The 6,229-nt window shown below is 44.0% G+C and overlaps 1 protein-coding gene across 1 annotated transcript in view; it reads left to right on the top strand.

The window, feature by feature from the left end:
• Positions 1 to 951: 951 nt before the first annotated feature.
• The window catches only part of LOC126458264 (vesicular glutamate transporter 2-like), a 175,961-nt gene continuing 170,683 nt past the window's right edge, over positions 952 to 6,229 (top strand). The window contains exon 1 of the mRNA XM_050095188.1: positions 952 to 1,110. The gene's annotated coding sequence lies outside the window, so the exon portion shown is untranslated. The remainder of the gene's footprint in view (positions 1,111 to 6,229) is intronic.

The raw sequence follows: 6,229 nt of genomic DNA, 5'->3' as shown, positions 1-6,229 counted from the left end.
CAGGATTCGAGCCTGCGACCGTAGCGGTCGCGCGGTTCCAGACTGAAGCGCCTAGAACCGCTCGGCCACACCGGCCGGCACACACATGGGCCTCAGCTTCTTGTCTGCTAAACAGGTCTAAGGCGTCTTGTCGCAGTTAGCGCGGCTCCCCCCGTCGGAGGTTCGAGTTCTCCCTCGGGCATGGGCGGGTGCGTTGTCCTTAGCATAAGTTAGTTTTAAGTTAGATTAAGTATGCGTAAGCCTAGGGACCGATTATCTCAGCAGTTTGGTCCCATAGTCCTTACCACAAATTTTCTGCTAAACGGGCCAAGAGATTCGGAGTGGATCCGCGAAGCAATGCACTTTTATGCACAGCCCATATTTCGATGAAATTACACATGCACAAATGCGTATGGGTAGTTGCGTTATTGGTAAACGTATGTACAAAGCTGAACAGAATAAAGGCGTCGTGTGGACGCACCTTTGAATACACTACAACCCCTACATGCCGCCCCCGTAGGGATCGTGAGGGCAAGATTAATTACATGGCATACAGATGCATTTAAGCATTCTTATCTCATTCCATGTGTGAATGGAATGGGAACACGCCCTATTAACTGGTTGAATAGGACCCTCTGCCATTCACTTCAAAGTGAATTGTATAAGTAAACGTAGATGGTAGTTGTAGATGGGCACACTGGAGTTGATACTGGTTCAAATGGCTCTGAGCACTATGGGACTTAACTTCTGAGGTCATCAGTCCCCTAGAACTTAGAACTAGTTAAAACTAACTAACCTAAGGACATCACACACATCCATGCCCTAGGAAAGATTCGAACCTGCGGCAGTAGCGGTCGCGCGGTTCCAGACTGTAGCGCATAGAACCGCTCGGCTACCCCGGCCGGCAGTTGATACTGGCGTCGAGGACTTAACGTGCATGTCGGTGGCGTGCCATTCGTGGAAAGCGGCGGCTCCAGCCAACAGCGTGCGCAGACCGAGGTGCGCAGTGGCTACTCCGACCGCGAGCCAAACAGTAGCTCGCCGACCACTACGTGGAGGCAGCGCGCATGCCGCCAGACCTCGTCCGGTGACGACTTTCCACCTATCGCCGCCGCAACGCGCCCGCTGCAGGTCAGTGCCGAATGCCAGAGGCCACCCATTCTCGTGAAACCTCAGTGCACCGAGTGCTCTGTATAAACTACAAAACTCTTCCTTCCAGGCCTGCGTTACGAGTCTATGATGAAATTGTTGTAGTTTCGCGGTAAATCAATGCATGTCAACCGTATGTTAAAAAAAAAAAATAATGCAAAAGATGCGAGGGGGCATAGTTCCTCATTAAATTTCCATGTTATATTTCCATCAGAAGAAACTGCTCGGATGCGTCTTGCATAACTACGCTAGCAGACTCTTTATCGGATTAGCCTTCACCGAATGGATATTTTCACAAGGTCGCGTGTGTTTTATAAACATCAGTGAAGTCTGGCTGGCCTATTTGGAATATTTTAAGAGTTGTATGCTTTTTACAACGACTTTCTTGTTCTGTTACAAATGTTTGACAAAAATATGGTATGTTAAAAATCTCAGCTAAAGGATCTCTGAAGAACGGAAACTTGATGGCGAAACAGTTGTAGACGAATTTTAAACGTCGGTAACATTTGTATAACTTCTACACGCAGAACTCTAAGTACTGCAGGCTGTAGCAAAACCTTAGTTTACAAGGTCAAATGAACCCGTCTTACTTGTATAACTACTCCTAATGCCGTTATTACAGAGACGTGGAACAAGTACTACTTGTGATAGAAGAGGTCGTGGCCTAATGACTCAGATCAGAAGCATCTAAGACAGAGTCTTTCGTTAGACCGCGCACATAATCATTCTCTTTTTTTCAACCACAGCAGGCTGATAGTATGTACGAGTACAGTCCTCTAAATCAAAGACTCTGATGCCTCCTCTTTTTGTTGTAGTAGTTTTTAAATATATTTTCATCCTTGTTGATTGAAATTTACAGTTAGAATTACACTTTAACGTACCTTAGACATAGCTGCTTTGCAAGTTCATCACCATCGTGCATGAAAAATTGATTTATCAAACTTCAGTGGACCTCACAGACATGTTTTAACTAACAAAACTAATCCATTTGTTGAATATAATCATACTAAAATAGCCGCAAAAGGTCTGCAACATAATCTGCAAGTCTGTTTGATAAAACTCAATGTTTTGAACTTAATATGCCGTATATCCCACGAACGAAACACGTGCCCAGTGATTGGAAGAAGGCACAGGTCATACCTGTTTACACGAAGAGTAGCAGTGATCCACAAAACCACCGACCAATATTGTTGACATCCATTTGCCGTAGAATCTTGGACCATATTCGAGCTCAAACATAATGAAGTATCTCGGACAGTATTACCTCACTGCCACTCAATATGTAATCCTAAAACACGGATCACGTGGAACTCAGTTCACACTTTCCTCACATGGCATTACGAAACCCATGGACAAGGCAGTCAGGTTCTTGTCTTCCAAAAGGCGTTTCACTCATTCTGCAATTATAATCGAAAATGCCCTCATGGGTGGGGTATCAAGTAAAATTGTGGCTGGACTGACAGTTTCGTGGTAGGGAGGATGTAGCAGACTATATTGGATGCAGCAAATTATCGACAGATGTAGAAGTAACTTCAGGTGTGCCCCAGGAAAGTGTGTTGCGACCTATGCCGCCCATGTTATGGGTTGGGCTGTTTGGGGGAGGAGACCAGACAGCGAGGTCATCGGTCTCATCTGATTAGGGAAGGATGGGGAAGGAAGTCGGCCGTGCCCTTTCAAAGGAACCATCCCGTCATTTGCCTGGAGCGATTTAGGGAAATCACGGAAAACCTAAATCAGGATGGCCGGACATGGGATTGAACCAACGTGCTAGCCACTGCGACACCTCGCTCGGTCCCATGTTATGTATGAATGAGTAATCACCTTACAGACAATATTGACAGTAACGTCAGACCTTCCGCAGATGATGCTCTTATATGTGAAGAAGTACTGTCTAGAAACAGTTGCACAAATTCAGTCATATCTTCATAAGATATGAACGGGAACGGGAAATGTTCTAATAACTGGTACAGTAGGAAGTACCCTGTGACATGCACTTCACAGTGGTTTTTAGCGTATAGATGTAGATATCAACCTTGTCAGTACTGGAAATGAGCTTCCTTGGGGCTTGAAAGTTATATACATTGACATAAAATAATAAATGCCAGGAAAAGGAAACTGATAGCAAAATGATAATTGTTACAGCAGTAACCTAAATTTAATGAAATCTAATCTAAATCTAATCTAAACTAAGTACGTATAAATAAAAATCAATTGCCGTTAGTATGAAATATCATCACATGAGGGAGGCTTTTTGTTGTTGTGTTCGTAATTATCAGGACAAAACTTGTGTGAAAGAACATTTTTGTAAGATCCATCGGAAAAGCCGGAATTTCGAATGGTATTTATGTATGAAAATCTCAATGAAAACAATGTGACGGTCGGTTCGACAGTTCAGTTTTTACATGTTTTCGTAACAAAAAAAGTGACGTTCAGTTTGACATTCTGCTGTCTCATGTTTTCATAACAACAACAAATTGCACATTGAATATTGATGTTTTGCGAAACAGAATACAATTGAAAGCGATATTTCAGTGTTTTATTGGTGATGATCGTATCCCTGGTGTATTGCAAAGATTGAATTATAAATATCGGTCGGCATACGCGCCGCCAGATATGTGATCGTCGACTCATTGAGACTAACGAAGAGCGTAGACAGAATTTGGAGGAAAATCGAATAAGAATTTCTTAAGCGCGATCCATTATGCCTCCAGATCAACGAATACAGTCGAGTTTGACTCGGAAAGTTGGAGCTTACGCACGAAACAATTTGGAACGTTGAGAAAACGAACGGCCAAACATTGCAATTCGAACTGAACGTCGGGCGTTCAGATACAAGGAGGGGGGAGGGGGTGGATAGGCAGAGATAAGGGGAGGAGGAGGATACATATTTAGCAATTGCGAAGCACTGCTTGGTTCGCTACTAATTAATAACAAAATTGCTATTATGAGAATAATCCCACTAGAATTACCAGCCTTACAACTTTTTACATCAGAAGGAAACTGTTACCTCCGCTATGGGCCCGTCATTTTCGTTTATAGAAAGGGACAAGCTAACTCCAGTTTCGGACAACCGCAACAGAGGTTGTGACGTATCGAGGCAGACGGAAGTCGTGCGTTGAAGTCCAAAAGACATTCATCCATCCGCGTTGAGGCTTATCTCAATCGTAACAGCTAGTCTGATAGCGTGACGTCTGCTATATTGCGTTTGTGCGTATCACCCTCCATGACCCGTCTCCCGTCTCCCGATTGTTAAGCACAGCTTAGATTCTACGACACTTTTATACAGGACGTAGATGGCGGCACTTCTGTCTGTATTGTGCGGTTGCGCTGGTATGCTTACCGTTTCCATATCGAGTAGTCCGCCCCGGTAGCTGAGTGGTCAGCGTGACAGACTGTCAATCCTAAGGGCCCGGGTTCGATTCCCGGCTGGGTCGGAGATTTTCTCCGCTCAGGGACTGGGTGTTGTGTTGTCCTAATCATCATCATTTCATCCCCATCGACGCGCAGGTCGCCGAAGTGGCGTCAAATCGAAAGACCTGCACCAGGCGAACGGTCTACCCGACGGGAGGCCCTAGCCACACGACATTTCCATTTATATCGAGTACACGTCACGCCACCTTGAAGAGTTTAGAATACCAACCTCACAGTGTTGCGATTTTAGAGGGAAGCAGTTTAAAATATCATCTCGCGAGTTACCGTTGGTAGCTCCCCGTCGGTCAAAATGAGTGAGGTGATTGGGTTAAATTCCTATCCAACGATTCAGGTTTCCAGTGGTTTTCCCGAGTCACATAAGACGAATGCTGGGATGTTTCCTTTGAAATGGACGCGGGCGATTTCATTCACCATCCTACTCCAATCGGAGCTTCTACTCCGTCTTTAACTACTACATCGTCGACGGAGCGTTAAATCCTGGTTTTCTTTTCCTCGGTTTAAAATCGACAAGAGCATGACAATGACAAACGACAAAACCCTTTAAACCAGTCGCAGTTAATCCTACTAGTACAGCTCCTATTCAGTCTGTGGCACACTGTGATTGTCTTAATATGATGACAAGTAAAGCAAAAATTGTGTTTTATGGTTTCACGTGTAGGTCTTACTTTGAGAAACATAAACCAGAACCAGTTGATGTTAAGCAGAAGGCGTTTAGATCGAATGTTAAAGAGGCACTTCAATCTGCATGTAAGATCATGAATTATGGTGTACACAATGATTATGAATGTGGCGCAACCAGCCACAAATTTTATGTAGCAATGGACGCCTTGATTAGTTGAATTATTATTCGCATAGCTCTACGTTCTTTATTATGCCGATGTGTACAATGTCTGACAAAAACAGGGAAGTACCCCAGAAGCGGTGGAGGAAACGAAACTTCGCAGGCTGACATCGTGTATGATGTTATTTCAGTGATTTAAAAACCGAGTGAAATTTACAAAGAACCTGGCAGTATGGACACATTTATTAGTTGACGTTTCACCGCTCCCCTCCCCCCCCCCCCTGGCCCCGTTGCATGAACTGATTCAATTGGGAAGAGTGTTGTAAGGCCGCTGATGCAAGCTGGCCCACAGCTGTTGTAACCAGACCTCGACATCCAGGGTACTGATGTCCGAGCTGGTCCTACATATGTGTAGCAATTATTTGCTAAGCCATTAATTATATAAAATCTAAGATTTTGTAGCAAACTTCCATTATTTGCATTTTTTAAATGCCTAGGAAAGGTCATAAGAAATACCAACTGGATTATTTCGGGTTTCCATGCTTGTGACATTTCGTGAATGAATGTTTACCTAGCCCTTTCGCGAACTCGCCATTATTCTGGAAAAGCCTGCCACGCAATGGTTTCTTCATCCATATCAGGAGAAGATGATGGCACAATTTGATAGCCCAAAGAAGGAGCATGTCTGACTGTCCTACACAGAACGAGCTGCGACAATGTGTTTTTTTTTCTTCGACTGTCAGATTGATATAAGCTTCTTGTAATTTAGAGTTGATGAAATATAAACAGGTCAGATGGGCGGTGTAACTCAGGTAGTTAACTTCTTCTTATTCGATACTCTGGAATTCTTCACAAGAACAGGATTTGGATGTACATCCATACAGCGTG

Source organism: Schistocerca serialis, chromosome 2, assembly GCF_023864345.2.
Source record: "Schistocerca serialis cubense isolate TAMUIC-IGC-003099 chromosome 2, iqSchSeri2.2, whole genome shotgun sequence".
Classification (NCBI taxonomy): domain Eukaryota; kingdom Metazoa; phylum Arthropoda; class Insecta; order Orthoptera; family Acrididae; genus Schistocerca; species Schistocerca serialis.
The sequence above is the reverse complement of the archived record's forward strand: the minus strand, read 5'-3'. Positions and strand labels throughout refer to the sequence as shown.